This window comes from Ambystoma mexicanum, chromosome 4q, assembly GCF_040938575.1.
Source record: "Ambystoma mexicanum isolate Mex_15411 chromosome 4q, UKY_AmexF1_1, whole genome shotgun sequence".
Classification (NCBI taxonomy): domain Eukaryota; kingdom Metazoa; phylum Chordata; class Amphibia; order Caudata; family Ambystomatidae; genus Ambystoma; species Ambystoma mexicanum.
The window spans coordinates 1,297,844,055-1,297,857,742 of NC_090928.1; the positions used below are offsets into that span (position 1 = coordinate 1,297,844,055).

General features: G+C 45.3%; 1 pseudogene; it reads left to right on the forward strand.

Annotated features, from left to right (window-relative positions):
• The window catches only part of LOC138467390 (zinc finger protein 157-like), a 58,465-nt pseudogene extending 46,558 nt beyond the window's left edge, over positions 1–11,907 (forward strand).
• The last annotated feature ends 1,781 nt before the right edge of the window (positions 11,908–13,688 follow it).

A 13,688-nucleotide genomic window follows, 5' to 3' on the forward strand; every position in this document is an offset into this window, starting at 1 on the left:
TGGCATATAGCGTCAATCTATTCACTACGTAGCCAGCCTCAAGATTACTTTGTCTGCTTGCTTTTCTGCATCTGTACAAGTGTAAAATGACGTTGCATTTTCTTCAGCGATTCTTTGCATGAGCATCTTCATTTCGAGCCCGTGATATTGCTCATCTTTGACACCTCCTCTTCAGATCTTATATAATTTCTGTGTTCCTTTGTCGTTTGTTTTTTCTGGGTGCGTCAGTGCTGCTTTTCATGACGTGACCAGTCCTCTTTCTCCATCCATTTTCACACTTCTTCCGGGATTCTATCCAGAAGACCATCATTTCTTTGTGAATGCATATAGGGTTTTCTCAGTGGATACCTTGTCTCAAGAATCCTTTGCGGTGCAGGCATTCTCACTGGTACTGCATGTGTCGCAATTTCCAGGTCCCAACATATAGGCAACATGGGGACGGAGGTTCTGATAGGGGTTTTTGGCTCTTCCTCTACAGATCCCAACATGCCTGAGGGACAGGTGGTGAGACCCTGACCTCAACCCCGCACTTCCAAGAGGAACCGCCCCTCAATGTGACGATACTCAGTTAAATATGAGAGTAAATAGCGTGCAAGACATAATTCGTCTCCGTGATTACCTAGCCATCATCCAGTCCTGAATGTCAACTTCCTACCTCAAACTAAACCCTTTCAAGACTGAATTCGTCCTCATTGAATGTCAACTTCCTACCTCAAACTAAACCCTTTCAAGACTGATTTCATCCTCATTGGTGCACCTGCTAAAACACATGGTGTAGGGTGTTCTCAGGGTGCTGAGATCTGAATCTGCTTGGAAGCTTCAGATGCAGCAATGTGCATGCGTCTGCAAATTTGCATTACCTGCAGTTGTGAGGGACCTGCACACGACACCCCTGTTTATGTGTGTTCTGTCCTCAGGTGCCTTTGACATTTTGCATATCTGCACTTGTGAGTAACATGAAGGTTCTGACACTCAAAACAATATTCTGGGCGGGCTTCGAATGAGAGCACTCTACATTGTGACACTTAGTGCACATGAGGCCCTTGGGGGAGCTGGAGCATTATCAAACATTAAAATAAATAAATAAACACATCAAACACATCAAATGAATGCTTATTAAAATATCACTGAACGTGTTCAAGATAATACTGGAGAGTACACCAGTGGCAAGACCGTTCAGCATTTTCTCTTACAATGACATCCGTCACTTCATGCTTTGTCCCGATGAAGGTCGCAGAGGGACTTAGGAACTGAAACATTTGTAGGTTGTGTTCACCCGAACATAATAAAGTTATTTTCAAACCTGTGATGACGCAAAGTGAATGAGCATAGCAATTTTAACACATTTCACATTTTTTACAAATGATTCATTATTACTGTTTTGCACGTAAGTGTGTAATATATTTTAAAGTTGAATTGCGCTACCCATTTATCTGCATCCCACGTTTACCATGAAACCTTTACACATGTGTTTCTTTCTGCACATCAAGATTGTCTAATTGTCCATCACACTTCCCTGCCTCTCCTCTACATATCTACAGGATTGTCAGGATTGTGGAACAGAAGACTGAGTGACCCTGTGTTTCCAAGCAGAACTTCAAGAACCACAGGCTGAGGTCCCAGTCTTCGGTGAGGTTCCAGCACTTTTTTCTAGGAGGCACCTTACTGCTTCAGATACTGTTTGAGAACCTGTTCGTGGGCATGGTAGACTTCATGCACACATGTTGCTATAAATATGGTCCTATGTGATCTCATATTTTCACCTGGGGAAGGGCCTTAGCCATTCAGGTGGCTGCGACAGCGGGCGAGAATATAGATTCTCGGCCCGCTGTTCCAGCCGCACGAGGCCTGTTCCTGGGTGGCACAATTCGTGTTTCTTTTAATTTTCCGGAGACAACAGTGAGCCTCTCTATGTTGCCCCCCCACACCCCAAAAACAACTAAACCTGTTCCCCTCCCGCTCCCAACATACCTGTGGGACCCGAGCTTTGAGCCAATCCTGGCCGCCATCAGGAGAAATGGCAGCTGCCATCTTTTTTTCATGCCTGCCCCCCCTCTCGGGAGATTGGCTGCACAAGCAGCGCAAATCTCCAGCAGGGGAAAAACATTTGCACCTCGGATAAAACACAGGGTGTGAATGGCTGTCACCCCCTTGGCGGGTAGGCGGACATGGCCGGTAACAAACCACAGCCCTTGGCACGGGCTGAGGGCTATTACCAGCCATATGCGCCTTCCACCATGGGGGTGAAAGCCTCAGTATTCAGGGCTAAGAATGCTGGGTATTGTAGTTCAATTACCGTGAGGAGTCCCAACGTTTTTAATATATTTAAAATCAGAAGTTCATGAATATTAGTTACTGGGGCTCCCAGCCCCTCTGCTTCTCATTTCATCACTAAAACTCTAAGGGTCTCATTACACGGACGGCGGTAAGGGTTAACGGTCACCGTTACCATTAACGGTGACCGTTAACCCTTACCGCTGTACTACGAGGTCCCTTTGCGGGTTGGGGAATTTAACGCCTGCTTTTTGCAGGCGTTAAAACCCAACCCGCAAAGGGACCTTGGGTGCTAATTACGGCACCGCAAATTTGCGGTACCGTAATTAGCACCTTCCCCATTCCCATTATGCCCTATGGGGCAAAAATTGGAATGGGGAAGGGCAATGGTGGAAGGGGGAATTACCGCGCCACCAACCTTGGAGTAGGGCGGTAATTCCCCTTTCCGCCAAGGCGGTGCCGGTAATTTACCAGCATGGACCAAGGTGCTAATAGCACCTTGGTCCACAGCCTACCGTGTAATGAGGCCCTAAAACTCAGGACATCCTGTCCTCTCTCTCTTCCTCTTACCCTCCTCCCTGCTTTTCCTCTGGCCTTTCTTCGGCCACCTCTCCTTCCTCCTTCTCCGCCTTTCCCTTGTTCTCCTCAGACGAGGTTTCTAGACAAGTCCAATCTATGAAAAGTTTTGTCAAAACAGGTTCAACCCTTTTCCTCCAAAACCATCAAGGTCCACATTGGCACCCTGGCTCCTGCTCTGGCTGATTTCTGCAACCACTCCTTCGCCATTGGAGTCTTCTCCTCCCCCCTGAAGTACTCACTTGTGCACCCTCTTCTTAAGAAACCCTCTGCCGACCCTTCCTGCCCGGCTAACTATTGTCCAATCTCCATCACTCCTTTCCTAGGTAAACTCCTGGAAAAGCTCGCAATTTGCCAGCTTAATCTTCACTCTGAATCTGTTGGTTGTCTCCATGGCCATCAGTCTGGCTTTAGAGCTGCCAGAAGCACAGAAACTGCTCTCCTGAACATCCGTGAATACCTGGTCTCCAACCTTGATTCCAACACCTCCTGTGTCCTCATCTTAGTTGATCTCTCTTCTGTCTTTGACACAGTCAACCATGCCATCCTGCTCAACCGTCTCTGTGATCCTCCCAGGTCCTACTTGGGTCCTTCCTCTCCTCTATCTCTATCTCTACCTGTGGTGTTCCCCAGGGTTCTAACCTCTCTCCCTGGCTTTTCAACCAATACCTGGCACTTCTTGCCCACTGCATTGCTGCTCTCTGCCCCAACTTTCAGTGCTATGTGGATGACACTTAACTCAGGCTCCCTTCTGCCACCTCTTCTCCTTCTCTCATCTCTGACTGTCTGTCCGCCATCCAGGAGTGGTGTGTCAACAATGATCTCTGCCTTAATGCCAGTAAGACCAAGATTCTCCTCATTAGCACACCTGCTCCCTCCTTTCCTGTCACTCTCTGGCCGACCTCTCTTGGACCTCTTCCTGCTCCCACCTGTGAGGCTAAAATCCTCAGAGTCATCTTTGACTCCACCCTTTCCTTCACTCCTCATATATCTGACGTCTCTAAGAAGTCACACTACCAGCTGCACCTCCTTATAGGTATTCTTTCTTTCCTCTCCTTCCCCCAGAAGCTCACTGGGCCTCATTATGAGTCCGGCGGTAGCCGTGCCGGTACAAACGGCATGGCTGCCGCCGGAGTCATTTTATTTCTGGCGCCCAGCATTGTGACTTACCGGGGCATTACAGCCCTGCGGTCCGGGTAATTCCTCATCGCCATCTCCCCCTCTCGGCTACTACCACCTGCTTTACTTCAGTTATTACCATCAATTTCCCATCACTGGATGTCAACATCTCCTCTTCTCGCCTGCTACCACCTACTTCCTTTCAGTTCTTACCATCATCTTCTCTTCAGTAGATATCACCATCTCCTCCTCTCAGCTGCTACGACCTGCTTCCCTTCAATTCTTCCCATCACTAAATGTCACCATCTCCTCCTCTTGCCTGCTACCACCTGCTTCCCTTCAGTTCTTACCATCATCTTCTCTTCAGTAGATATCACCATCTCCTCCTCTCAGCTGCTATCACCTACTTCCCGTCAGTTCTTCCCATCACCTTCCCATCACTAGATGTCACCATCGTCTCTCCTGCTACCACCTGCTTCCCTTCAGTTCTTACCATCATCTTCTCTTCACTAGATGTCACCATGTCCTCCTCTCGCCTGCTAACACCTGCTTCCCTTCAGTTCTTACCATCAACTTCTCTTCACTAGATGTCAGCATGTCCTCCTCTCGCCTGCAACCACCTACTTCCTGTCAGTTCTTACCATCACCTTCCCTTCACTAGATATCGCCATCTCCTCCTCTCGCCTGCAACCACCTACTTCCCGTCAGTTCTTACCATCATCTTCTCTTCACTAGATGTCACCATGTCCTCCTCTTGCCTGCTACCACCTGCTTCCGTTCCGTTCTTTCCATCACCTTCCCATCACTAGATATCGCCATCTCCTCCTCTCGCCTGCAACCACCTACTTCCCGTCAGTTCTTACCATCACCTTCCCTTCACTAGATATCGCCATCTCCTCCTCTCGCCTGCAACCACCTACTTCCCGTCAGTTCTTACCATCACCTTCCCTTCACTAGATATCGCCATCTCCTCCTCTCGCCTGCAACCACCTACTTCCCATCAGTTCTTACCATCACCTTCCCTTCACTAGATATCGCCATCTCCTCCTCTCGCCTGCTACCACCTGCTTCCCTTCAGTTATTACCATCACCTTCCCATCACTTGATGTCACGATCTTCTCTCCTGCTACCACCTGCTTCCCTCCAGTTCTTCCCATCACCTTCCCATCACTAAATGTCACCATCTTCTCTCCTGCTACCACCTGCTTCCCTTCAGTTCTTACCATCATCTTCTCTTCACTAGATATCACCATCTTCTCTCCTGCTACCACCTGCTTCCCTTCAGTTCTTACCATCATCTTCTCTTCACTAGATATCGCCATCTCCTCCTCTCGCCTGCAACCACCTACTTCCCGTCAGTTCTTACCATCATCTTCTCTTCACTAGATGTCACCATCTCCTCCTCTCACCTGCTACCACCTGCTTCCGTTCAGTTCTTCCCATCACCTTCCCTTCTCTAGATGTCACCATGTCCTCCTCTCACCTGCAACCACCTACTTCCCGTCAGTTCTTACCATCACCTTCCCTTCACTAGATGTCACCATCTCCTCCTCTCGCCTGCTACCACATTCATAGGCAGGGCAAAGGGTTTCAGCTAAATACAACTAGCAATTCTTCTCAATAGGCCTGGGCCAAAGTCAATGGTTCAGAGTATTTTGTATAGGATTTGCACAGTTCTGGTATAAAACGGTTAAGTCTTTCCCACGGATTTTAAAAGGATTTGGCTAGGCAAAAAGTTTGACCAATGTTTAGGGAAGGACAAACCTTCATAGTTGAGGAAAGTTTCACGCACTTTCTCGATGGGCGAAAATATTTCTGGACCACGTTTGCACAGTACCTTGTCAATGAAGAAAGCTGTAGCTGAGGCAGTTGTTCCTGGCAGTTCGAACAGATCTTGCTGTTCCCGAGTTTCAGTCGTGGGGACAAGAAGGAGGACGTTGGGAGGTTCCTGCACTGTCCAGGGATGAGGCCAAAAGCTGTAGCAAGACGTCATTTAAGGTGTGAGTGCCTTAAAGTCCACAAGCTGGTTTCCTTCCCTCTGGCTATCCGGTTTCCAACAGCACTCTGATGAGAATTCGACCAGAATAGGACGGTGTCCAGGTGGCTTGCGAGTTGGTTGTTCCCACCAAATTCAAGGAAAAAAGTTAACCTTGAAGGGCATCTCTGTCGTCGGAGTTTCAGACAATTCGGACCTGCAGCAGGGCTTCACCGGTCATCCAGGAGTTGCAGCAGTCCTCTTCCTTTCTCTCCTCTTAGGTTCTTTTGTTCCAGAGACCTGCTTTTAAACAGTTTCCCCCCATTCATTCCAGTCTGGCTGTCACTCATACAGCAGGGTGGCTGTCCTTGCCGAAGAGCCGTCCGGCCAATCACGCCAGAGTGCATTCAGGTCTCCTAGGAGACTAAGCACAGGGAGTTTCGGGCACCTCCCTCACATCCTGTCCACCCCAGACACCCTGGCACCAGAGGAGGGCTTCAGCACTGAAGCCCGCCAAAGGCCGCTTAACAAAGGGACCAAACAGGACTCTTCCTAAAAGAAATGGTGAAAAAAGATGACCGGAGTCTGTTTTTACAGATAGGTCTTGGGCGCCATATTGAAAAACATGGCTACCCCTGATTTTTAGCTACCGTTGGAAGCGGTCGGGAAAAATCACAGTAGTTGATCTAAACCACTGCCACCAGCCATTTAAAGTAGGAAAGGGTAACATTTTACCGTTACATGAGTGTTTTGACTCAGGGGAAGCTAGGCAACCCCTCCAGCACTCTATAGGAAGATAGTGTGTGCTGGGTCAGTAAATTTAAAAAGACTAATAAAGCCAATTTAACTCTACATGCTCTGGGAGACGGTAGTCAGTCCCAGAGAAGGTAGTTAAACCTTTGGGGAGTCTGAAAAGACACCCTTGTGCCACTGCACTGAAGGTGCTGTGTGACACACAGAAAAAGATGATGCCACTGGAGTTGTTTTAAAACTCCATAACCAAAGAACACAAAAGTAAACCACACACAAAATACATGGACGAGTGGGAAAAAAAGGCTCACACTCTTCCTAGGTAAAAAAAAAATAAAATCCTTGAAAAATCCAGCAAAGTTGCTGGGGGTCTCAAAAGCTAATGGAAATTAGCACATTTTGAGAATTCCGTCTAACAGGGAGCAAGATCAGCCCAGGACCAAGAGGAGTCATCCAAGAAACTGGGTGTTTACTGACGTATTTATGTTATTTGAATGTTGATATTGTTTATGGTGAGGGTTCATTTTTGTAATGCTAGGAGGGTTTCCCTTAGATCTTAGGATAGGTATGATTTTTGCTATTAGTTTGTACAATCCTGAAAAAACTCAATACAGTTGTGTGTGAGCATGACATTACTGACCCCTTACAGTATGATGCCATAAGTGGAGAGATGAGAATGTGTGTAGAATATACTGACCTAAGTGTTCCATCCAATGCAGTTGGAAATATGTAGCCTGGGTGATGGGCCCGGTTGGGTCCTGCTCCATTGTTCTTGTTTAAGATGTAACTTAAGTAGATAACTATTAAATCAACGATGTGGCAATTTACCGGTACATCTGGAAAAGTCACTTTTGAACACCACATCGCCATTTTGGAAGCAGGCCCAGAGAGTGGAGTATGGTGAAGGAGTGGCAGGCAAGCCATGGGCTAAAGTTGGGGACCTCCTGTTCTAAGCATGCAATCAGTGCTTGACCAGAGTGTCAACAAAGCAAAAAAACAGGAAGACAAAGTCAGTGTGTGGGAGAGATGGCCGGAAGAAACAAGACATCAAAATTACAAAGCTGCCACCAGCGTTCTCCTCTATACTCTTCTGGGTAAACAAAATCACGCAAGGACAAAATGGGGTGCTTAAAAGCAGCCCTTTCCTGTTAGCCACATGGGCTACCAAGAGCAGCGTTCCAGAATGAGTTGGAGTAGCAGTAGGACTTCAGTAGATGTGCCTCAAAAGAGTAAAGTCAAAAAGTGAAGAGGAAGCTCAAAGTTAGCAAAGTAATCCCCAGATAAGGATTTCTGCCTTGCGTCAAGGACCACGTCCTCTGCTTGGCTCTTGCAGACTTGCTTTGTTTGATTGTCATGTCCTTTGGTGAAATGCCTGTGACTGTCCCCTTTGAACACGTTCTCAATTTTGGGAGACTTAACGTTTTAGTACATGGGTTTCACGTTATCATGGCTGTTTTAGGTGTTGCGTTTGCTTATCTAAGTTTAGGTACCACAACGACTGCAATGGGAATTTTGATTTTACGCAGCAAATTCAGCTGGAACCATGGGAGGGACTCAGGAGGGTACAGCAAGAGTTCAGAGTTTCTTCCTTTCACTTTAATATTGCAGTTTCCAGTTAGGTCTCTTATGGGTGGGTAAATGGATCATCGCAGGAGGAGTGTGGAAGAAGGACCGCAAATTGGACTGAAGAGTGATACACTACATGCCTGAGATTTGGTTTAATGTGTGGGGCTTGAACACCCTGTAAAGGGTTTTCTCTCCCAGATGGCCATTTGGAGTGCACAGACTCAGAGGGTGGTTCTTCAGGAGACCCAAAGTTTGAGGCCAAATGAGGCAAGGTTGGCCTAACTGACTTTGAGATGAGGCATGTCTGACGATGAGGTGGATGTCAAGATTCTGCCTCTGTGTATATATTGCCCTGAATCAAGGACTGGAGCCTTTTTTGTTAAAGTGTTTGGAGCTCATGGAAGAGTGGGCCAAGGAGCAATTGGCTGTAGCTGGGAGACCTCTGAACCCTCAAGATTCTCGCATATACTTTGGTTAAGGCTGATTTCACCAGACACAAATCCAAATTCAACAGGCCATTGTTGATTGACAGTTGCAGGATCACTCATGCTGGAGTGACTGAACATGGCATTCACTCATGCATCCATTCTATTTTACAATCGATGCCCTGTGGGTCACACAAACATGGTTACATTTGCATCAGATGCCGACATGGAACTTTCGGATCATGGGCCTATACCAGTTGGGATCCCATTGGATAGCCTTAGATGTGAGTAGGGGTATGGGATTTTAAGCAGGGATTATGTATGTAAACTGAGGCTTTTGATGTTTAACTTGTCTTGAGAGTAAGTCTTTTGTATTCAGTAGTTTGTGCTACCTTCAATTTAAATGATGAATATTTGAGAATGTAAAGTGTTGTTACATGGTTGGTGATGGTTACTAGAGCCTCTATCAGTAGTGGTGTTTTTCAGACTTTAACTCCTGTGTTTTTATCTAGTACATCTTATATTTGTAGTAATATCTGGATTTTGATTCACTTCACATGGGCTTGATGGTAATATACATTGCCCATTGCAGTGCATGCAATAAATATAAAACAGCCATTACTGATTGAGGGCCCTGGCCCCAGTAACAATCCCCCTACAAAATCACTCTCATATAGTCATCATTCCACTCTGATGATGGTGCAGGATACTCAACCAAAAAGACGTGCTCTCATATTTATGACATATGAATGCCTTTCCTTAGCGAAAGTCTGCCAGCAAGACCTTCTTTGAGTGTCTACTGGCCGAGAGTAGGAACAGCAGTTGCCCTTTTGTTTGTCGTAACTTTTTAATATTCCCACTGAAGGGGGTACGCATCCAACAGTTATTTAGTATGTGATGGCAAAGCAGTCAGCGGGGGTGGGGCATGGGGGAGGTATAGCGAGTGCACGGTCCTGAGGAGTCAAAGGACTTTCTGACCCTCATCATAGGCTTCAACTATCACAACTGTAACTTCCACGCAAAGAAGCGACTGCGATAGTGTAATGGGAACCTGGCAAGTGTTAGACCCTATTGCACCCGCTGCTTACCAATACAAATGAAAACACACTCCTGGAAACTAGGCCGCAATATATTCATGCCCTCTTGGTCAAGCACCTGTGAGTGCGTCGCAATGGTGCAGTGGCGAAGCCTATGCTCACACTTTCAGGCCCCCTTTTGAGAAATTGACGTGTTTGCAGAGGCATCTGTTTTTAAATGCGAGGGATCACGATGTCATCATGTCCTGCATTATTCTAAAAGGGGCAAGGCACTGTTGCTTTTTGCTTTCAGCCTCAATTCATTCCTTGTCTCTTCAATAGTAATGTCTGTTTTATATTTTCGAGACAGGGACCCTATACATTTGTCCACAGGTAATATCTGATGACCTACTAGGCTAATCAGCAGATGTACATACATTGGTGACAAACTAATTACCTAGTGTGAAGCGTAAGGCCATGCCATTGATATGTGGAAATGTGGATCTCTCGTGGTGCTAGTTGATGCCCAAGCTGAGAAACGATGATGGTAGAACATAAATGCAAAGTATCCACTTAATATGTTTTTGTCTTCCAGCTTCTTTTTGCCATTCATATTTGTTTACTCTGTGGCACGAGTTGAGATAGTAGAAGGTGTAACTATAAATGAAACACAATATTCTATCTGCCAGTCGTAGGTTCTCCTGCCAGTTTTGCATGATTTTGAATCATGAGGGAATTACTTTGGTGCCACCCATTGAGTGCTTGTCTCCAATAGACTAGACTTCATCCTGTCATTTACTACATGAAAGCAATTAACTGGCACCCATCTGTTAAATGTTACACCTGTGACATTGATCATGTATTAATGTGCATCATGGAAATCCTGCAGGGGAATGAAGCATAGAAATACAACCGTGATTCTGTTTATTTCTCTGATGGACAAATACGGTGCAACACTTTATTGTGAGAATACGCACCATCTACACGTCTAGAAAGCTACAGGACTGGTAACAAGTAGACTCTTCTGTGTAACAAACTGGGATTGGGGAAGCCTGTTGCACTACTACATGAAGGACTTCCGCCAAACACCTTCATGGTATCTTCCAGCATCCTACAGAAATATATAGCATGGTTGGCTGATCATAAAAACAGGTTCTTTTCTGTAAGAAACTCATATTGATTAGCCTTGCATTCATTATAGAGCACCTGTGACATTTTGTATTAACGTAGTTTATTTAAATGATTTTTTAAATCACCTCTGACTACAAATGGACAAATTGTGGCGATGCACTGAACGTGCTATATTCTTCAGTAGGAACAAGTCCTGTTTGTCACCAGAGAAGATCTATACATGAAAAGCCTCATGTGTGCCCTGAAGGCAGGACAATTACAGCACAAAGAGTTTCTATTCAAAAACAGAGAGCACTTAAAGATCGGAAACCTCATCAGTGCACTGAATGTGTGAAAAGGTTCCGTGCAAAGGGCCATCTTATTTCTCACCTGAGAAAACATACAGGTGAGAAACCTCACCTGTGCACTGAATGTGGGAAGAGCTACCGTGTTAAGGAAAGTCTTTTTTACCATCTGAGAACACATACAGGTGAAAAACCATATGAGTGCAGTGAGCATGGGGAAATGTTTGGTTGGCAGTCTAATCTTACTCAGCATCTGCAAACACATACAGGGGAGAAACCACATTCGTGCACTGAATGTGGGAAAAGCTTCCGCCTGAAGCAAACTCTTATTTCACACAAGATAATACATACAGGTGAGAAACCTTATCAATGTACTGAATGTGGGAAATACTACCAGTTAAAAAACAGTCTTATTAACCACTTGAGAACACATACAGGCAATAAACCTCATCTGTGCACAGATTGTGGGAAAAGCTTCAGTATGAAGGGAGCTCTTATTTCTCACCTCAGAAAACATACAGGCGAGAAACCCCATCTGTGCACAGAGTGTGGGAAAAGGTTTGGTTGGAAGGCTAATCATAGACAGCACCTAAGAACACACACAGGTGAAAAACCTTATCACTGCAATGAATGTGGGAAAAGGTTCAGTGCAAAGGAATAGCTTATTACTCACCTTCAAAAACATACAGGCGAGAAACCTTACCTGTGCACGCATTGAATGTGGAAAAAGCTTTAGTCACAAGGAATCTCTTAATAACCACCTGAAAATACATTCAGGTGAAAAACCTTGAGTGAACTTGATAATATTTTGATCGGTAGTGACATGTTGTTTATCACCGGAGAACACCTACAGATGGGAAAACCCATCTGCACTCACCATGTTTAAAAAAATCAGTGAGGTGGGAGTTTATTAAAAAGAAAATGAGACTGAGATTCATGGCTAATGGCCGAACAGTGAAGGCCAGTTTTCATTGGCAAGTAACTCCCTGTGTATTGCACAGAGTCAATTATACAAATTGCTGGTTAAGATTGCCATGAAGCACTGGTGTTTCAAATGCATTCCTCCTGGAGAGCCTGCCTTCTTTAGTAAGGTTTCCATCTGACCACTGAAAAGTTTTAAAATGCCTAAAGTCCTGGCTCTTAAATGAATCACTATATACTCTTGTCAGCTACTGCAGGGAACCGTCATACTAATTTAGTAACAAGAAGCTACTTTGCACTAAATTAATGGTCACTTGGTGCCAGAGAACATTTACATGGAAGAAACCTCATCAGTGAAGTGAATGTGGCCATCAGACCGTTCTACATAGATTAAGAGGCAGGCATCAGGGATACTGTCTACTTCTAGTTGCAATTCTTCCTGGGTGATGGAATGCATCAAAGCTCCTACCCACAGGTTGAGGCATGTCACAGGGCTGCTTCTTGTCACCTATCCTTCATTCTGCCATTGGCAAGGTTCATCAACCCGTATGGCTTCAGGTTTTACTCCCATACCAATGACCTGCTGATCCTATGCCACTTGTGTGGCAGCTCAGCATTGGTGTGGCTGAATATTTAGAGCTGTTGGCCATTAACAAAAGGATGGAGTCATACTGGCAAAAGTTGAACTCTGCCAAAACATAGTATGCAAAGTACCATTCTGTTCCCCCTCTGAGCTTTGTGCCCACATGGCCTATCTGTCTTTAAGAATTGACTGTGTGTATTTTCTGCCTTAAAGTATTGCCAAAGATCCTTTTTTTCTTATGCCCCCCTACTCTGCCATCAGTGGTTCCAACTCTTACTTGTTCCATGCTGTTTTACTGTGATTGCCTTTCTAATGTCACTTAACTTCTCTCAGGCGTTGGACGATTGTCGCATGTTACCGGCTCATCGACACCAGCTGCATATGATCTCTGTTTCGTGGTTTTTATTTTTTTGCTAAGTGCTTTGTATGGCTAAAGTCTCCTTTTAGGCAGACTAACCATCAACTCTATGGTCCTCCCTGTACACTTGCATCTAGCTCCTCCCTCTGTGTTGTGCTTCTCAGTTTCCGAAGGCTTATTTATAGCTAATAGCAGCCCATTCTATCTGAAATTCCCTCCCTCTGAGACTACAACCAATCTGGCCTCCGGGCGCTTGCTGGGAAACCATCTTTTCTTATTTGCCTTGCTTTTGTTTTAACAGTTTCACTATGTTTTCTTTCTGCTTATACTCACTAGAAACAGGCAGGTAAAATGTAATCGAGCTTTGTCTCCAAAACATAGCAAATCGACACATAGCCTGCCCACTCCTTCCACCCACAGAGTTCACGCATATGTTCAGATCAGTGGTACAAGCAGTGATGTGCCAAGGAAGGAGTTGTACAATTGTGACTGACTGGTTTTAAGAACTGTTATGTGAAATGCAGTGTTTACTTTTCATGAATTACTAGGTGCACTTTTCTGTTTATACCCCCAACTTCAAAGATAGGAGTGAAATACTGCAACTTCAGAATATTATCTGGAGTCTTGCTTAGTACAATTGGAGAAAGTTATGAAAAAGCACAGTTAGGGTGGGGATAAACCATGCACTGGGCATTTCATAAACCAGGAAT